This window comes from Cyprinus carpio, chromosome A6 (genome assembly GCF_018340385.1).
Source record: "Cyprinus carpio isolate SPL01 chromosome A6, ASM1834038v1, whole genome shotgun sequence".
In the NCBI taxonomy this organism is placed as follows: Eukaryota; Metazoa; Chordata; class Actinopteri; order Cypriniformes; family Cyprinidae; genus Cyprinus; species Cyprinus carpio.
The window spans coordinates 358,727-380,626 of record NC_056577.1 but is presented as its reverse complement, the minus strand read 5'-3'; the positions used below and the strand labels follow the sequence as shown (position 1 = coordinate 380,626).

General features: G+C 37.7%; 2 pseudogenes; one reads left to right on the top strand and one right to left on the bottom strand.

The window, feature by feature from the left end:
- Positions 1 to 410: 410 nt before the first annotated feature.
- Positions 411 to 19,041, top strand: LOC122134432 (annotated as a pseudogene).
- A 79-nt stretch (positions 19,042 to 19,120) lies between these two features.
- The window catches only part of LOC122145392, an 11,342-nt pseudogene continuing 8,562 nt past the window's right edge, over positions 19,121 to 21,900 (bottom strand).

Below are 21,900 nucleotides of genomic sequence, written 5' to 3'. Positions count from 1 at the left end.
AATACCAAGTTAAACTACATAATGTTTATGCAATGTTTTAGCAATATGTTTATGCCTGATAAGTTTATGCAAATTTTTTTCTGTTTTGATTAGGAAAACGGAAGTCCACAGGAAAGCTGGACCCCCTGAAAACCTGCTTTTGATAATGCTTGCCTATGAGCCAGAGGGGCCATAATGGACTGAAGCACATTTGGGCCACAAACTGGTGGGTCAAGAGAGCGAGGTGAAGATCCAGGGTGCCGGGAATGACCTGGCTGCAGTCAATGTGTCCGATCTATTGAAGAGCGGATTGGACAGTCTTGAAGGTGTTTGTTGGTGTCCAGGTGTCTTTGAGCGATATAAAGAAGCTTCTTTGAGGTTTAAACCCTTGCAACAGTAACACCAGAAGTTTTAAGAAAACAATTGAGGATATGGGGTTTGAGGCTTCACGTCTGGCCTTGCCGAGTCAGCTGCAGCCTTCGGTGACTGATGGTCTGATGTCACGTTAGGTGTAGAAGGGATGCATTATGGGTCATGTGTGAAGAACATAACAGAAACGCTTGTCCGGAGTGGTAGGTGTCACTCTGTATTGGTTTCACTGGAAAAAGGCACTGTGACCTTAGATTCGACCCATCACTACTTACCTGGAGACAGTTAAAGGCTCGTTAGAGGAGCTTCCACCATGGAATTTTAGGGTTTCCATTCCTGGTTGGAATTCTAGATTGAATTCTGCTAGTATTCCACCCAGACTGTGACCCATCGAAGAGCAGGACTGACATGCAGTTCTTGTGTTCAAGCCATACAGGTAAGGGGTCCCTAAAGAGCCGGAGTATATGCCAGAAAAGTTTTACTTACAGGAAATAAGGGAATTGTAACATTTTACCTCCTTTGTGACCTTTCCAGAAGAACTGCGGTCGGCAATTGCAGGACATGGGATTTGAAGCGTGGCCTTGGAATCAGTTGTGCATACATATCAGAATACATATCTTACACATTGGACGATAATCTATCTTACAGGGCGCGGAAACTGAACACTCTATATATGGACCTGGTAAGTGAGCTCATAACGCTTACTGTTTACTAAACTGTTTTTAGAGATGCTCTTTTTTAAAACGAGGGCGCTAATATGTACTAACTCTCAAAACCAGTATAATCACAAAAAATGGCAAATCTTTAGCTATGTCCAGATTACAGTGGCATGGGTCTTAGCCCTGCCAGCAAAACCCTGTCCCAGAACAATGGTTTCCTTGGTTACCACACATGGGGTTGCCATTGTAGAATAACATTAATTGTGTCTTGAATGACTCAAAACCCAGCCATGTCAACCTTTAAAAGGGAAAGAGGAGAGGTTAATCGGATTAAAGAGGCTTTAGGCAGACTGCTCTCTCAGCATCACTTCGAAAGGTTCAGAAAGTTTTAACTGGTGATCCTAACTAAACATATCGCAGCCAAAAATACATAATACTGTAGAAATAATCAAAGTTATTTAACTAATAGCTATAGAATATGTATTAATAAATAATATATAAGCAGTGAATGTCGTTCATAATTGTTTTCTCTTTTTAACAATTTTTTCTCTCTTTCAAAGATTCGGGATGGGTAGGACGTTTCATCAAGTAGTCCACATGGGCAAGTGCTCTGAAACAAAGCCACACATCCAAATCTTCATACCAAGTGAAACCACTGATGAGATCCCCTCTGGTTCAGAGGACAGAGAGACACGCAAATGTTTTGTTCATTTGTGGACATGGATGACCTGGGCATCCTTTGTGACCAATATTGAGAAAAATCTATTGAAACACAAAGGTAGAACATGGCATTCAGAATTAAGACTTTTTTAAAACTATAGTTTAAGTCTGCTATCTAGCTATTGTAATCCTCGCCTGTGTGAAGAGATATATATATTTATATATATAGTACATTATTTATCCTATGTATACGCCGTGGTTTGGTTTTTATGTGTGTTGATGTTTTTTCTAGGTTAATAAAATCAGTATTAGTCTCTCGGATGGCTGGGAAGGCAGAGGTGAAGTATGAATCCAGGGCTTCTGGACCCACCCACAGATCGTCCAGCCCATCTCTCGTTTGGGGTTTTGGCGCCTCATTGATTGAAGAGAGTAACAGTCCAGGACACGGCGGCTTGGACCCTTTCTGTGCGTGTCCTGGTTGGGTGCATTTGTGGTTGATTCTCGAACCCTCAAAACCAAAAAAAGCATACTGTATGGTTCTTCTTTATGTATTTTAGGAGGTAATATTGTTCTTCTGTCCTCTTGTGAGCATTTTAACTAGGTTGATATGTTTCTTTCTTCCCTTTTTGGTATTGTAGAACATGATATAGTTCCATTGTTGTGTAATGGAATAACCTTAATTTAAGGTTTTCTCAAAAATTACCAACAACAATTATTATCTTTATTATCTATCCGGTATTTATTTTTAATTATAACTTTTTTATATTAAATTGGTTTTTAATTTATGAAGGAAGAGATTTCCCAAAAATATAGCTTACTTAGTACCCTGGTTGTGTGAAACGACAAGCAATTTTCTTTTTTTAACAATGTGGGTGGTAATGATATTTTGTGGCAGTAACGAAGTTAAGATAAATATAAGAAGAGATATAATAAAATTAGACCATAAATAATAACATCATCATCATGTTTAACAGTATTCAAATAATTAATTTAAACAATAACACAAAAAAGGGTTGGCGTATGGAGTCTATGTTGGTCACATATTCCCCTTTTATAATCTGCCAATCACATGACTGATTCTCTGTCCTCCAGTCACTGGATCAACAATTTGTTTATTTTTTGAAAAGTAAACATAAAACCAAAAAATCCCTGCCTTGGACTAAAAAGTGTTTGTGCTGCATTATTTCTTTTTACATAATGCAATACATTAACTGATATATCGTAAAAACAAACTTTACTTTGGCCTCTTTTTTTCCTATGAAACCCCAAGGAAGCGAGATGAATGGGAAATCCTTATAAAGATCTAAATGTAGAGTTCATCAAAGACGTGGTTTTGATGTGAGCACTTTATGCGGTTTCTGAGCTTGTTTTCAGTCTTGTGGATTTCAGTCCTTGGCACCTATATTTATCAGGTCACAGGTATGACATGTGCTTCCTGTGTCCATAACATCGAAAGCAAACTTCTGAGGACAAAAGGAATACTGGAAGCCTCTGTTGCTTTGGCGACCAAACAAAGCTCATGTGAATTCAACTCGGATTTGGGTAGGCTCTAGAGATATCGTCCGAATTATTGAGGTAACGTTATATTTATATTATTTAGAAGGATGAGGTTTAATTAGGTTTTAATGTAAATGCTATTTCATTGTTGTATTATTATTATTCTTATTCTCTCATTTCATTTGTCTATTTATTGTATTTCTATTCTATAGGGTTTGGGTTTTGGTGTGTCTTTAATAAAAAATGAGGGATTGAACAACACACTTGATCACCAAGAGGAAATTCGGCAGCAAGTATCTTTTTCAAATTTAAGCTCACTTACTTCTGTCTCTGTCTGTCTGTCTATCTATCTATCTATCTGTCTATCTATCTATCTATCTTTATATCTATGTGTATATTTGTCTGTATATCTATCTATCTATCTGCTATCTATCGATAAAAACTGCTCTATACCTACAGATGGAAGCATTCGTTTTTGATTTAGCCTGGTGTTTGGGATCCCAGTGATGGGTCTGATGATTTACATGATGGTTATGGACAGTCAACATAAGGAACATGGTGGTTCCATGCCTGTGGACCAGAACATCCTACCTGGTCTCTCCATCATTAACTTGGCCTTCTTCCTGCTCTGCACACCTGTTCAGTATTTCCACTGCAGGTTATAGAAGAACGAATGCGCCCATTCATTAATAGTTGACTATATTTATGTGATCATTGAAGGTTCTCATGCAAAATTTTCAACAGTATTTCTTCTAGACTACAGTGTACATTCCAGTATGTGTTTATTTTTTCCATGTTTTTTATTCAGGTATTTTTTGTTACTCTGAAGAAGGATTTAGTGTAGTGTCCCTTTAAGTAGTTATGTAATAAAAAAAAATGATTAAGAAGAATATAAATATGTAATAATTTAATGTAATTTATGCCTGTGAGGGCAAAGCTGAATTTTCAGCATCATTACTCCAGCCTTCAGTTGTCACATGATCCCTCAGAAATCATTCTAATATGCTTAATTGTGCTCAAGAAACATTTCTCATTATTATTAAAATGCTAAAAAAACAGTTGTGTTGCTAATATTTTAGTTTTTTTTCCAGGATTCTTTGAAAAAATAGAAAGTTTAAAAGAACAGTATTTATTTGAAATAGAATTAAAAATGTGCTTTAATAAAGCAGTTAAATAAACAATAAACACATATTGCCAGTTTCTTTTTTTCTTTTTGCCAATGAAAATGATTCCATACAAAGTTTTGAAAGCATATTGTTTGAGTAAATGATTCAATGACTCATTAGTTTCATTCCAGAATTAATCTGCAATTAATTCAGGATTAGTAGCCATTACTGATTTTAATATTTACTTTTTATTAATAATAATATTTTACTGTGTCACACTGAGATCATGCATAATGGTTTGATTGACAACCGACAAATAACCAATAATATAGTAATTCTCTTTTTCTGATTCTCCTTTATTCCCATTCAGTTTCTAGGTGGCCGTTACTTCTACATACAAGCATACCGTTCACTAAGACATGGTGTAGCCAACATGGACGTGCTCATCGTCTTGGCAACCACCATTGCATACGTGTATTCATTCATAGTGCTGATTGTAGCCATGATTGAAGGAGCCAAACAGAGTCCCCTGACGTTTTTTGACACTCCTCCAATGCTTTTTGTGTTCATTGCTCTAGGACGCTGGTTGGAGCATGTTGCTAAGGTAAAGAAACATCAAAAACTCAAATATACATGACGTATGGCTCAGTGAGTGTGATTTCACCAAGTACAACATGTTCCTGGATCAACATCCTTGTTGACCCCAGGAACATCATTCCAATCAACCAATCAGAACTGAGAGATAACTTTTCAGGAAATGTCAGTTTTAGGCTCACAGTCAGGATTAGGTGCTTCTACACCCTTGTTAATCAGCAATCATTTCCCTCTGATTTTAGGAAAAAATTATGGTTAAGGTTATGTTTTAAAGGGTAAGGATTGGGTTAAATCTGTATTTTTGGACAGTCATGCTGATCCAGGATCAACAAAAGATGTTGATCCAGGAACCTGTCTTACTTGCCAAAAATAACGCTGACCCTTATGGCTCAGAGGGCATCTGTCTCTCTCTATTATTAGCTTATCTAGATTGTGACAAAATGCTGTTTCTGACCATAGTAGTCTGTTATAATAACTTGAGAGCCAGCTTGGGTAATGTTTGAAGCATTTTTTTTAAAAATTAGTACGATCACGGTGGCCCACGGTTACCTGGGGGTATGGAAAGACAGATGAGGCGTGAGAAAAGGACAGAGGCAAGAGAGGGGGAGAGAAAAAAAAAAAAAAGGAAAAAAAAAAATTTCGGTTGTTCCGGTTTCCCAGACACACTGCCGCTCGGCCCTCCACCAGCTAGGTAAACTCTTCCGCGGTGCCTGGCGGTGGCACTGGCACAGCCCTCGGTGGATGGCATGACACTCCTCCACCACCCAGTGGACGGTGACGGCTCCTCGGGATTCGGGCAGCCGGCAGGAGTCCCCCGTTCGGTTTGCTTCTCCCCATCATGGTGGAGGACAGCAGGCTCCAGCCTCAGGTGAACGGCGTCGACTTCTCCGCTCCCTCACGGAAGGTCAGCCGTCCTTCCACATCCCAGGTGGCCGGCAGCGAGTTTTGTCTCGTTCGTATGTCACTCACTCCAGTCCACTGCCTCAAGCGTCCATGGCGGCAGACTGCTCCGCCGTGCTCGATGGCACCGCGGATTCACCACAGCGGCGAGGGATCTTCGGCTGTGTGTCCCTCCTTCCTCCCTGGTTTTCAGCACCAATGTAACAACGTTTGTAAGTCGGAAAGAAGGAGGAGGGAACCACTGGAACTGTAAATAAAAACTTTAATAATAAAATAAACACAAAATAGCATGACAGCCCCTCGTGGAAGACTGCCGCGCACAAACAGAACCAAAACACAAAATAAAATCCAGGCCTGGTCCTCTCTCGTCCTTCACTGTTGTTACTCCTCCTCCTCCGTGCGACTCGGGACCGGTGAGTGGTGCGGTGTCATTTCAATTACTCCACTGGCCTTGCTCCGTTCCCATGGCTCTCGGCCCCGCCCCACTCGTCACATCCACTTATCTTGATATTTCCCATACAGTCTAATTTATAGCAAGCTGATAAGGCCATGTATTGCTACACTAGACTGCACACTGAGGTTTTTAATTGCTTTTTATATGCAATTTTAGCTGCCAACAAATTCATTCTATCAGAAAATGCTTATTTAATACCAAATAACAATTACATAATAACTTGTAGCTTATTTAATTATTAGTAGCTAAAGTATAGTACACAATGCAGGAGTAGGAATCAACAAGAGAGTTCTTAAATAAATCCACAGGCAGGAGAAACGCAGGAGACAGACACAAATCAACATTCAACATTAACACCGGAACTGAGGGTCGGGGCAAAAGACAGGGCTTAATTGTAGTAGAGAAGGCAATGAGAAAATTAAATCAACACAGGTGAACAGAATGAACTAATCAAGGGAGCATGGAAAACTAGGTTAAAGAGGAAACACAGGAACAGGAAAAACAAACTAAGTCTTTGTTACACCGGCAAAAAACAGTGAATTCAAATAATAATGCAGCTGTCTTTGTAAGCAAAAATAATGCCGGACTATGTCTGTACACTTGCCATTTGAGCATTGGTCTTGCCTGGATGAGCAAAACTTGATTTATTTATAATTTTTTTTGTCCTTGCAGAGTAAAACATCTGAGGCTCTGGCTAAACTCATGTCACTTCAGGCCACAGATGCCACAATAGTGTAATGTCCCTGGGCAGAAACAACACCATCATCAGGTTCACTTCACTCTATACAGAAGTCATTATGTGAGCTGTTAGCTAGAGTATTTTTCAGGGATGCTCAATAAGCTCATTAGTGAACTAATAATTAGACATATTTTGACATGATGTTCCATTTCTAACTTCATGATATTTTGATATTAGCCATCTTATATATATATATATATATATATATATATATATATATATATATATATATATATATATATATATATATATATATATATATATATATATATATAAAACACTAAATTTGATATATATATCAAAATGAACACACTGACTCCTGTGATAAGTTTCTCTCTCCAAAACCACATCCTCCAAGGACATTGCAGCAAACCTGAACACACAAAATGACTGACAGTCAGAGGGCATTTCTGACAAAAATAAGCACCGCTTCTCCGACTCCTTTTTTTCAGTTTACAGATGGCTGTCACAGAGACAGCTATGATTTCCAAGGACACTTATTTCAATGACACCTGCCAGGTATTAGGGATATTGTATGTGCCAACCCCGCCCCCCCCCCCCCCCCAAAAAAGCACTTTTAATTACTATAAAAACAATATTAAGCATTTTAAAACCGATTCAAACTGTATATTATTTGTAATATAAACATTTACATTTATAAAATAAATGAATACAAGCAAAAGTGATTATTTACACTAGTATAACACAAAATTAAGATTTTTAAATATTTTTGAAAGAAGTCTCTTTTCACTTAGGCTGCATATTATATTTAAAAAAATAGTAAAAATAAATAAATAAATAAAAATACTAATATGTATTTAATACTTATACTAATATGCTGATATTGTGCTCACGAAAAGTTAATTTGAATTATTTAGCAATGTTTCTTTACTGTCCCTTTTGATCAATAAGCATGTCTCTTCTGATAAAAAAATATTTAAAATAATCTTTGAACAGTAGTGCATATTTTATTGATATTTTATTAATTGTAATAAAATACAGAATTTACAGAATTTGAGACTTTTTACTGCACTATATTTTGTAAAGCTGCTTTTAAAACAAACATCCACAAATAAAACTGACTCGAGTTATGTGCAATATAATATAATATTATTATGAATATATACTAGTAATATATAAGTACTACAATAAAATTACTTATCATTTACAAATAATTATTAAGAGGGCAAAAAGCAACAAAAATATGGATTAAACTGAATTAGTGCAACAGCCCTGCTGTTGGTGGTTCATTTGAATAGCTAGCAGTACGAAATGGATGCGATCTTCAGTTGTTGACCTCTGGAATAGAGTTTGGCTCTCAAAGGAGCAGGATTGAGCACCCTTGGCATAATTTTTATTAGATCTAGCAGAACCTCAGAATACTGAATGGTGTTGATTGATGTGTGTGTTGTGTTGCATAAAACTTATCTAAGACTAAACTGTCAATTTGCTGTCCTGTGTCAGAGAAGAGCAGGTTTCTGTGGAGCTGGTGCAGAGAGGCGACGTAGTAAAGGTGGCACCAGGGGGAAAGTTCCCTGTTGACGGGAAGGTCATTGAAGGCACGTCTATGGCAGATGAGGTCCGTCCCTTATCACTGGTAAGACTCAGTCAGCGGGGGTTTGTGTGTTTTAGGATAGTAAATTTGTCTGCATTTGTAAACAGTGTTATAGTACATACATTGTGGGTTTTCCCAGTGATTTGCTTTGAAAAGGAGAACATCATGTTGGTTTTCATTTAAAGGTGCAGTTTGCATATTAAGCTGGAATAGCAGAAAGGAGTATAAATTACATAATCACCTTTGTTGAAAAGTTTATTTTTCATATAGAGTGATTGTTGTGTCTGCTCCATTTCAAAGTATGATTTTTTGGTTTCTGGCTTCACCTCCTCTTTTGGTTGTTCTGCTTTTTCCTAGTGATCTATTATGTTCATTAGTTACACTGGCATTATACTGGCCCAAAGGTCCAAAGCTGCCTGATGGATACCAATCTGAAATCCTGAAACTGAATTGTATTTGTCATTCCAGGGGAGCCAATGCCGGTCATTAAGAAACCAGGCAGTTGTGTGATTGCAGGCTCTATTAACCCTCATGGATCTCTGCTAGTGGAAGCCACACATGTAGGGGAGAGACCACGCTCAGCCAGATAGTCAAACTAGTGGAAGAGGCCCAGACATCAAAGGTAACTCGTGCAAAAAACATAAAACACACACATATGAACAAACAAACCTTTTAGAACAGGGTATCCCAAACGGGGTTAGTGAGGGAACTGCAGGGGTGTCGTGAGTTGATGAAAAAAATTAATGATTAATTATATTGAATGTAATAGTAAAATAAAATAATGGGGCTTCTTTTCAAAATGTGATTGTCAATCCAAATGCTGAGATTTATTTAAAGAAGTATATAGTCGGTTGTGCTGAGGGTTTCAGAGTGAAGAGCTGTACTGTGTTCATTTACACACATGCAACTTATAATAGCATGTTTTCAGAATGCCTCGATTCACAGTACTTCTCATGAACTCCCGTTCTACTTTACAGTGGATGAGGATTTGACATGTTAAGGGGATAGTTCACCCAAAAATTAAAATTACCCCATGATTTACCGGAGATGCTATGCATATGTCTTACGTCATCTGCAGGGAATGCCTCTCTCTAGTGAATGCGAGTATGACAGTTAGCGGAAGCTAGAGATTACGATTTATAAAGTTTTAAATATCAATATATTTTTTTTATTTTATACAAACGCATTGCTTCACTTCAGTGGGCCTTTATTAAACCCCCTGCAACAATGGTGAGCACTTTTTATGATGGATGGAGACAATATTTGGGGCTTCAAAATCTCAACTTCCATTTACTGCCATTATAAAGCCTGGAAGAGCCAGTACATTTTTTAATATAACTGCGATTGTATTCATCTGAAAGAAGAAAGTCATATACACACCTAGGATGCCTTAAGGGTGAGTAAACCATGGGATAATTTTCATTTTTCGGTGAACTATTCCTTTTAAGAAGAATTAAGACATAAATATTTGTACTGCAAATTAGTGTTAGTTGGTTCTTGTAAAGAATGAGCCCAGTGTGAGTCTTTCACACAGACATGAACATTTAATCCCCCTCAGGCCATCCAAGATGGAGATGAGGTTGATTATTCAATGAATTAGAGATGGAGAAATTTAGCCTTACATCACTTGCTCACCAAACAGATCTTCTGCAGTGAATGGGTGCCATCAGATTGAGAGTCCAAACAGCTGATGAAACATCAACAATAATTCCACAAAGTAATCCACACACCTCCATTTCATTTTCCATTCTATCTTGTGACGTGAAAATCTATGTGTATGTAATAAAATCCATCATTAAAGGGATACTCCACCCCCCAAAATGAAAATTTTGTTATTAATCACTTACCCCCATGTCGTTCTAAAACACGGTTAAAACCTCTGTACATCTTCGGAACACAATTTAAGATAGTTTGGATGAAAACCTGGAGGATGTTTCAAATCAAAAGCTAAATACACATGGAAACAGCGCATCCTTGTGGTGTGGAGGACACAGAAGAGCATACACAGCATACGGTGATATGGAGAGACACAGAGGAGACCGCTCTTTTTGACATAAGGATCTTATTGAATAAAGTCGTTTCGTTATTTTAGTTTTCTTCGCTTACAAAAGTGTTCCCGTCGCTTCATATAACCCGATTTGCACGTCTGATGGCAGATGGAGTATTTTCTGACGACGACTTTCATACCTTTTATGGACCTTGACACTGTTTTTACTTGGCAGTCTATGGAACAGTCTCAAGCCTCCAGGTTTTCATCCAAAATATCTTAAATTGTGTTCCGAAGATGAAGGGAGCGTTTAAGGGTTTGGAACGACATGGGGGTAAGTGATTAATGACAAAATTCTCATTTTGGGGTGGAGTATCCCTTTAAATAACTTTAAACGGTCAGTTCTGGCCAAAATACGAGTTCATACAAACATTACAAAACACACACCATTAAATGATGGACAGGAGCTGTGTAGATTACTTGTGGAATATTGTGATGTTTTTATCAGCTATTTGAACCCTCATTTTCTTCAGCAAATGGTAATTTTTTGGGTAAACTGTTCCTTTAAAATTAAGTATTTCCAATTAGCCATAGAGTCTTTGTTTGATGTGTCTTACGAAATAAATGCCATATTGCAGTTAAATTGTATACAGTATATGGTAAAAATAATCACAATATATTTTTTTTGGACATGCATGCTATAATTATTTGTTATGGGTGCATGTTTTACATAGCTTATACAAAATGCATAGCTATGGGCTTTGTATAATTATTTGTTTGGGAAATTTATGAGAACAGAAGAGAATGAAACGTATTCAATAACATATAGTCACATGTGACTTTGACAACACTAATTTTGTGCATATATATGCTTCTCCTTTAGTTTTTGAATTAAAATCAGTTATAATTGTAATGTTGCTGTCCTTTTCTTTTGGTAGGCACCGATTCAACAGTTAGCTGACAAACTGAGTGGCTATTTCGTTCCGTTCATAATGGTGATCTCCATGCTGACAGTGGGTCGCATGGCTTATCATTGGCTTTCTGGACTTTGATGTCGTGGTAAAGTATTTCCCTGTGAGTTACAGTAATTCATGAACTGTGTGTAAACGCATCCCTTCATTACAGACAGATCTGTGTGAGGAAAAAAAAAACAAGAAAACATCTCTAACCTAAGGGTGATCTCCACAGGGTTTCAACCAAAACATTCCCCGAACAGAGGTGATCATTCGCTTTGCCTTCCAGGCCTCCATCACAGTTCTGTCCATTGCGTGCCCTTGCTCTCTGGGTCTGGCGACCCCTACTGCTGTTATGGTGGGCACAGGGGTGGGCGCTCAGAATGGCATTCTCATAAAGGGAGGAGAACTCTGGAGATGGCCCACAAGGAATACTCAACCATAAGTCCTTCTTTTAAGTCTGTATTTATTAGGCTGACATCCCAGTTGCAGTGGTATCTGTAGGAATTTTGCTAGAGATATTTATTTATTATGTATCAACTGTATATACACTACCGCCAACGTTTTTTTTTAAAGAGATTGATACTTTTATTCAACAAGGATGCTTCAATTGATCAAAAATTACAGTAAACATGTTTTTATTAACTCTCTTCCCTGCTTTTCCTGCAGGTTGGGGGCTGTTTATGTTTGATAAGCGGGCACCATCACTAATGGTGTGCCGCAGGGTGACCAGAGTACTGGTCCTTTTGGGACCGAGCAAGGCTTCCTCTTCGGAAGGTTCTGGCTGTGGTGGCACCGCCGAGGCCAGCAGTGAACACCCGCTAAGGGCATGGCCGTCACCAAAATACTGCAAAGAGGTTTGGGAAAAGTGGCAGACACCAACAAACTTTGAAACTTTGGTACAGTTCTGTATGATGCAGCCTCTGGGCAATATGTGCCATACACACAAATGTCCCTGAGATTCAGGAAAACCCTGCTTCCCATCCACTTCTGATTAAACCATCTGTTTTTATAAATAAAACTGCTCTTTAGGTGTTAAGGAGGTTTCTAAATCTGGTTGTCTGCTTCTAAATCTGTCTCGCTGTAGGAGTTGGGAATAGAAACTCTGGGCTACTGCCATGACTTCCAGGCTGTTCCTGGGCTGTGGAATCAGCTGTAAAGTCTCCAGCATTGAGGATCTGTTTGCAGAACAGCCCAAAGACACCAGAAACAAACACATCCGCAGCAAGCAACACCACTTCTTGTCACCCTCCAAGGAGCCACCACAGATGAGAGCATCCCTGGTGGCAGACACAGAGACAAATTCAGGGTCAGGTAAGGTGAATGTGTGTTTTTGCTACCTCCTAGTGTGAGTTTTGTGTATTACTCTATGTATTTTCAGGAGCCTTTTCTAATCTTTGGTAGCATTTTAATTTTTTCACAAATTTTATATTAAATTAAGAATTCCATAAATTAAATATTGCTTTTGTACAGCTAACCATACTGTTTTTATTTGATGACAAATACAATAAAAATATGATATATGAAATATTATTACAATTTAATATTTTTTTTTTTTTCTATTTTGATACATTTTAAAATGTAATTTATTCCTGTACTGGTAAAACTGAATTTTCACCAGCCATTATGCAGTCTTGTTTATTTATTTATTACAGGGAAAATGCATATTAATAAACAGTTCTGTCAATATTCCAGAGTTGCCAGAAGGGCTATGTTTTCACCTGCAGTCCCTAGAAGATGATAATAGTCACCCTAAAAGAGAGTAAAATTACATATTTACATAACAATAAAACAATTACAATACATTTACTAAAAAGTACTATTAAGCTATGATGTACAATAGAAACACAACAGACCAACAATTAGACAAACATCAGAGAAATACATGAACACACCACACACACCACCTTCAACCCCTGCACACACACACACACACACACACACACACACAAAGCGAAAATACCAACAGGGTGTGCAGCGAGAGCAGGGTCTAGTATAGTAAGCTAATGTTGACAGTTCTGATTATCAATGAGCCATTTCTTTAACTGGATCTTAAATGTACTATATGTGTTTAGATTTCTGATGTTTATGTCTTCAGTGTCACACAGTCCTTCAGGAACCAGATTAGAGCAATGATGCTGAAAATTGTGCTTTGCATTACAGGAATAAATTACATTTCAAAATATATGAAAACAGAAAACATTTATTTTAAATTGTAATAATATTTCACAATATTATATATTAAAACAGAAAACATTTATTTTAAATTATAATATTAGTAATAATATTTCATAATCGTACTGGTTTTACTGTATGGTAATATATAGTATAATATTAACATAACAGAGTTTATGTTGTTTTAAAGCATTAAGCTTTATGTTGTGAATGTTAGAGAAGATCTACATGCATGTTTTCTTAATTTATTTCAAAAGAGCAATGAAAAATTGTGTTTTCCGTTATATGTGTCCCCTTTAGTTATTTGCATGTGATTGTGGCTCAAATTTCCTTGAATGAATTTAACTCTTTATGTATGAAGACAGACTTGACAGTACAGATATATGTATATGGGTTTTTCCAGAAAGCCCTTCATACTCTGTTTTGATCGGGAATAGACAGTGGATGATGAGGAACGGTTTTGGAGGTCACAGCTGATGTGGATGATGCCATGAGTAGCCATGAGACTAACTAAAGGACAGACGGCCATACTTGTGGCCATCGATGGTACATTTATGTTTTGTCTAAAAGGCAATATTATTAAGTTTTTATATATAGAAAAATAACTTGCCATTGTATCTAACTTTAAAAAAAGTAGTATCATTTGTGCCCCCGGAAGTCCACATACATTTTAAATGTTTGTATAATGTCATATTTTAGTTTTCTTATTATTAGTCAACTATTGATTTATTTCAAGCGTTTTTAATTTCAAAAGATCAAAGATCACTTATAATATTCCCGTTTCTCAGGTGTGCTATGTGCTATGTTAGCTGTAGCAGACACAGTAAAGGAAGAGTCGGCTCTAGCTATTCACACCCTGAGCAGTATGGGAATAGAGGTCTTCAGTTGATCACTGGAGACAACAGAACGCACGGCCCGGGCCATCGCCACGCAGGTGGATATGCGTACATGCACATTTGCATTTTTCCTAGTATCAAATGCATTTTGCCAAGTACCATATGAAATAATGTCACAATATCACAAGCTGAATTTAAACTAAGCAGCACAGATGCAGAATATTAAAGTATGTTTGTTAAGGTGCAGTCATTTTAAAGGTTTTAGTTTGTGGGCAAATCCAGTCATTCTGGTAGGAATCTGTGCTTTAGGAAGTTTCACATGAAGGCAAAAAAAATTCCAAACACATACATCTCTACGCTGTTGTTGAGAATGGAATTTTTTTTTTTTCATGCAAAATTGTGCTTAAATTTCACTAATGTAACCACACATTTGCTATTGTTTGGCAGTGATTTTAATATTTCAGGAATTTCATGTTAGCGGGCAAAGATTCTCAAGAGATTTCCCAAAATGGGGTCATGTAAATACACCGCGTTGACCAATAAGAAGCTGCGTCGTTTGAAAGCTTTATACATCGCTACACTATTGACAGTGGCTCTCTTTTTTCACCAAAATTAAACTAATGGAAAAGCCACATTTCTGACATCCAATTTGCATTTTGTGCTTTTGTGTTCACACTTAACATCTGTTAGTATTTAAATCTGGGTACACTGTTTTTTCATACAGGTGGGCATCAAAAAGGTGTTTGCGGAAGTCTTGCCCTCCCATAAAGTGGCGAAAGTCCAGAAATTGCAGGAACAAGGTCTGAAAGTTGCAATGGTGGGTGATGGGGTCAATGATTCGCCCGCTCTAGCCATGCTGATCTGGGTATAGCCACCATAGGAACGGGCCACAGATGTTGCCATTGAAGCAGCAGATATTGTCCTTATACGGGTGAGTCAATTTATTTATCAGGAAACAAAGGTGAGATTCTATTAAAATAAATAAAGAAATTAAAAAGTTCAGCTCTTCATTATGTGTTTTTGTCGATGTAGAATGATTTGATGGATGTGGTGGCCAGTATCGAGCTTTCTAAAAAGACAGTGCAGAGAATCCGGATAAACTTTGTGTTTGCTCTCATTTATAACTTGCTTGGCATCCCAATCGCAGCAGGTAACAGAACCACATTAGCAAGCCCTGTGTGCATTTGTAATAGATGGATGTGGTTTACTGGTTTGAGTCTGATTTTCAGGTGTGGTTCATGCCGGTTGGGCTGGTTCTGCAGCCGTGGATGGGCTCTGCTGCGATGGCCGCTTCATCTGTCTCTGTTGTGCTCTCCTCTCTGCTGCTGCGACTGTGAGTGCACACACTACACTAGACTGTGATGAAGTCTTCGCATTTCTACCCACACGCATCACTGAACACTTTATAGCCCTGTTCCAAAACCAGAGAATTGCCCATTTAGGCCTTTTAGACATCATAGAAGTCCTTACACAATGGCTGTGTTTCAAACAGTGTGAAGGAAATAATACTTACTTACAAGCTGCCCTGAATATAATGTTCTGTTAGGTCACCTAAAATGTGCTTAATGTAACAACATCTAAATTAACATCTGGTTTTATTCAAATTTTAATTATTTAATATGACTTAATTTTTTTATGAGTTGTAAAAAGCGAGCACAGCCATTTTAAACTTGAATGTGTTACACCATTGTAATAGAAGAGTTCATCTGCAGTATACAATTCGAAATAAATATATAGTAATGGACACACAATCAGTCAGGATGGATTACATGAGGTTGTTAGCTTAGCAGCATGCTAACACTGACTTTTTTCACCTTATTTTTAATGTAAATGTGAGGGCAGCCATGTGCAAGGACTTTAAGTGTTCCACTCTGCTTTGTTATTTTGGCTTGTTGTGCTGGTTGATGTTGCAAAACTGAATCACATTTTAATTTAGTAGTCACACAAAGTTTTACTGTTTTCTACGCATCATTATTCCTTCTAGTTATTTACTTGTAGTGGCTAATGAATCATGGGCATAAGTCTTGCACATATTCACAGAAAATAGGTTACTTACTAATTGAAAAAAAGTGGATTGGAAACAACTGTGCACTTCACATGATTAAAACCTAATTCAAATACTGTAGCTTATGATGCTATCCATTTTGGTTAGGAATGGAGTATCATAATTTATAGTTAGGTATTGGAGGGTGGTTGCCCATGTTGTGCTTAGAGGGTTTTGAAAACAGAGTTCTTCATCTTTCTTAGCCTTCCACAGGGCACTCTAAAAATATTTTTCTCTGTTTCTCTCTTAGCTACAAGAAGACATCAATAGAAGAATATGAGTCCAGAGCTCAGAGTCATCGGCTCAGTCTGAGTCCATCTCAGGTCAGCACCCATGTAGGACTGGAAACCCGTACTTCGCTGCAGCCCTCGTTCATTCCACCGGGGCTTGGACAGACACAGACGGAGCGGCTCATGCTCCTCCTTCCTGAAATTAAACTCCTCCCACCCATCGACCACACAATCATACAGCACCTCAGGAGTGGGAACATGTGTAAAGCAACTAGCCATGAGCAGACTTGATGACAGTGACTGGAAATGTTTTTTATCATGGAACGACGACTCTTGCGGAGGTGTACAATTTTTATAACATTTTACAATAATAGATTTTAGATACTGCTGTTATAATAGGAAAACATGGCATCCAGAATTTTGCTTGAGGGTTGAAGATTTCCTAACGCAGAGTCAATGAAAAGGTTTAAGATGGGTCATGTTGATTCACTGTGATGTTTGCTACTACCAATTTTACCATTTTACCACATGTTGTGTACTGTATTTTAATCAGGGTTTAGCAACATAAACATCTTGTTTATTGCAACAGAGGATGGCAATGTACATGATGATCATGCATTGTAAAACCAGGTTAATTTTGTACTAAAAGGGTAAATGAAAATTTACTATTGCTGTTTTTCTTTAAGAGGAAGCTTACCTTTTTTGTCAAATGGCAGAATCTAGAAGAATCAGTGGTCCAATAATGAATTCAGTATGCACCCAAATATTGGTTAAACATAGCAGAAGAGTATTACTGGATCAGATTATTAGACATTGCTCTCTTTGTGGTTTGGAAAATGAACGGATAGGACGGATGGATCTCTTTGTACAGTTCAAGGGTGATGTTGGGGATTTTTTTGGCCAATAGGTGTCAGTAATGTTGAACAGTTATGATTAGAAATGACTGGATTGTAAATAATGCCACTGGTAAAACAATACAATAAGTAGGGTTTTGTAGAAATTAATTGATTTGACTCTGGTCCGACATTAGATTCATAGTGGATTCATACAATTATCAAAGTTTGCTTCCAGATTACATGTTTAAGGATAAAAGAAGTGTCAGAATAAATGCAGAGGCACCTTTTACAGGGACACTTTTATTTTTAGAAAAGGGATATGTTTATTAAATATACAGCAGTGTAAATGAGCCTGTCCAGGATTTTCAGATAAAAAAAAATAATAAAATAAAGTGCATGGGTCACAACACGGCCTTATCATATGTGCTGTATGTCATTTGTTATATCATTACAATATAGGACAGATTTAATCCCTGTCCTGTTTCATTCATTCATCAGCAGTACAATCGAATGGCTAAATATACAGTAATAACACAGCACACCAAGTTCACTCAAAAAAAAAAAGTTAACATTTTTGTCCCAGTGATATTATGGGGTTACAGTATGCTTGGGTGACTAGTTTAAGCATGTTTCTTAAATTTAGCCAGATTGCTTGGAGTATTTTGCTTAGCTCCCTGTGTTAAAGAGGTCATCATGAGCAATTCGATAGTCATTATTTATTATTTTTTAAATAAAATGTTAATTGTACTATAAAACACTGTAACTTTCAGAATATTTAATTAATGTAAAAGAGAGATGAAAACTAGTCACAAAATAAATTTTGGTGAAAAGCCTCTGGGAAAAAAAGAAAAACAGTAAAGGAGGTAAATACTTTACAAACAGATTATATAAAAAATAATATAATAAAATATACAATTTAAATAATAAAAAAAAAATGTGAGTACTGCATGCAGAATTAAGTGTGTGTGTGTGTATCTGTATACCATCATTTTTTGCATTCATTATTTATTGTAACCTGAAAAAAGCACAATCTTCTTCCGACCCACAGTTATAAACTGAGCTCAACCGCTTTGCAAGGCTTGAAATACACATAAATATGCATCATCATGGGTAATCTAGTTATTATTCATTTTAAGAGCAATATACAGAATAAATGTATGTTTATGGCAGACGTTTGGGATAGTACTGTAAATACTGCATTGCTATTTCTCATATAATACTGTGTTCATTTGAAAGTTGGTATTATTAATACCTAAAGTCGAATTCAATCAGTTCGCGCCCTGTGTCATCACTGTTAATACCATGTCGCCCTTTAGCCTAAGCTTGAGATATGGTAAGGCCAAAAACCCAGTTTTAAAACCATTATAACCAAAAACATTTGCTAATACCCTTGTGAATCCAGCGCATCATTGCTCTACAGACTGACACTGGACTTAATGAGGGTGAGTCTGTGTTTGCAAGTATATGAACTGTATTGCTGTATCTCAGATATGGAGGGTCACAAACAGTCCTGTACGTTTTCAATTTACATTTATTCCGCATCCGTCTCACATTTTGCTAGCAGTTGAGATGTTTCTATGGGGGAACAGTAATCCCCCCCGTTCCACAATTCTTAGTATCTCCTCTGGTGAGATTCTGATGCTACAGTTAACAGCTTTTCGGTAGCGGCAGAGACTGTAGGACATTTCCAGGTGATTGAATCCACTGTTCTGGAAGGGTGACTGGCCTAGTTCCGCAGGCAACCAGTCCCACGTACACATCCTCCAGAGGTAGGAGTCGTGGTATGGAGTGAGGTCCCTTATAAATCAGCTCGGGCAATGGTCTCCAAGAAGACATATCCGTGCCAGAGCAAAAGGGGTTACCTGCTATCGGTAGGAGCTCGCTGGACATGAACCAGGCTGTGAACCGTCACTATTGTCCCTCCGTTTAAGCACGTGACCTGTGAAAAAGCTCGCCTTTGGTTTGGAGTTTGTCTCAGAAGGTTACACGAAATTGTCCATAATTGACAATAGATCACTGTCTGTTTCCATGACGTATGTGCATTTGGGCAAACGAGGTCACCCATTCGCATGCCCATGATAGCTTAATGGTCAAATTGTGGTAGGAATCCACAAAAGTCCTCGACTAGGAGGTCATGGAAGATCTGGCTCTCTTGTTCTACCATCTGGTTGAGGACAGGTTCAGTGCTGGACCCAAGACGGAACAGCGGTCAAATTCGAACGTCGCCGAACATGTTTTCATCATCTCCCCACAACGTCTCCCGATCGCCTGCGGGCGCTCAACTCCTTGTGGTTGGTGGCTACAGAGAAAGAAAGGGGCGGTGGTGCTTTCCGCATTTGTTGGGCTCGTTTATGGAGGACTGAAATTGTGTGGGTTCCAGAGTAGTGTTCGGATATTGCTGAGGCGTGTCGTTCTTTGAGAGCCTCGAGGCGATTTGCGGGGAGTGAAGTTCATCTGACCCACATAGGTGGTTGAGGGGCCGAGAGCCACTGAGATACCACAGTGCACTGGCCCAGCAAACCACAGTCAGCAAATACAAGCATGACACCTTGGATGGCCATCCCCTCCGCTCATCCTGGCCCGGATCACCATATCCTATCAATCACAAGAATAGTTCGAGCCCATCAGAGGCCAATCACGATGTAGTTATAGTTATTTGGAATACATCACTCAACTGAGCAAAAACCATCCATCTTTCGATGTCAGTGCTGGTTTAGTTTTGCTTTAGTAGCATTCTTTCTAGAAACATAAACATTACTCAGCATTTCCCTCATGGATCGAATGCCACCAATCATACCTTATTTAAATGGAAATGTCCTCTTTCATATGCAGTTACAGAGAAAAAAGGACTAAGAAGGCTCTTTAATCATATTAGCATTCTAGATCAGTGGTTTTCAACCAGGGCATGAGACCCACTAGGGCCCTCAGAAAACTTCTGAGAAAAAAAAGGGGGCAGCACGATGACTTAAAATTATTCAGTTTAATATATGATTATTTATTTAACTGATATTAATCATATTATTAACAACTTAAAACTTTATTAAAATGCTTGAAATACATAAAATGAAGAAATCATATTTATTTTTTTCCCTGTCTATTACTATTTCTGCTAGTTTCCCAATTTATGTTTATAAAAGATTAAAAACAAGCAATCTTTGTCATAATTATAGCAAGAAATACTTAGCAAAATATCCTACATTAGGCACTGAAAACTGTGTTGGACAATGAGGGGCTTTTGAGTCAAAATAGTTGAGAACCGCTGTTCTAGATGTTTCTAGAAGCTTCTACACTCTTTCAAATGTGCTGAGATTTGCATCAACTTTCCAGTGATTGACCTATCACTATTGCTGTGGGTTATCCCACTGTATTAAGTCTGTTCCGACATCATTAATATATATATACATATATATATAGATGGGGGTGGAGTGGACAGGGAATGTCCCTCGAGTTCAGGTGCTGCAGAACGTCTCTTTGTCTGTAGGTCTAGAAAGCGAGAAGTGTACTCTTTTCATATGAGAGTGTTTGTTTTCTTCCCAGATCTCACTTTTAGGCTGTCTTGAATCTAAAATAGAAAACATAGATGTAAATGTTTCTGAATGTTGTTTGTACTGTAACACACACATATGCTCTACTGATATCACATGATCATCATTCTATATTTAGCCCTCTCCGGCGTGTTGGGTTCTCCAGTTACCCATTATCTGAATTATTAGACAGATAATTAAATAAATAGAATAAGTGCAAAAATAAACTGAATGCAAGTATACATTTGTTAGAAGTAGACTTTATAGAACATAATCTCTTATTGTGCGTGTGGTAAGATATATCCTTGTATATATATACATATATAAATGATATATATAATATATAGATATAATTCATATATATATATATATTATATATAATATATTTATATATACTCACACCCACACACACACACGCACACCACACACGACCGCAGCACACACACATAGCATAACATACATTTTATAGCTTTTATAGAACACCGTGAAATCACCCTACAAACCGAAATATACATCCGAGAGGTAATAGTATTACAGGTGGGACTGTAAACCAAAGGCAGACCTGGTGGAAAAGATTCTACCCTGTCTCTATATAAGTAAAATAACACTTCAGGAGAATTTTTGCACCTGGAAGACAAAAAGATGACAAACAAACATCAGCAGCATTTGTCATGGACGGATTCCAACAGCGGAGCAGAGGCGATTTAGGGCCATAGCATCAGATCTTCACGGGAGAGGAATAAGTGACTCCTCTTTTATTTCTGCTCACTTGGAATTGTTTCTATGAACCCTACCTTGGTTAC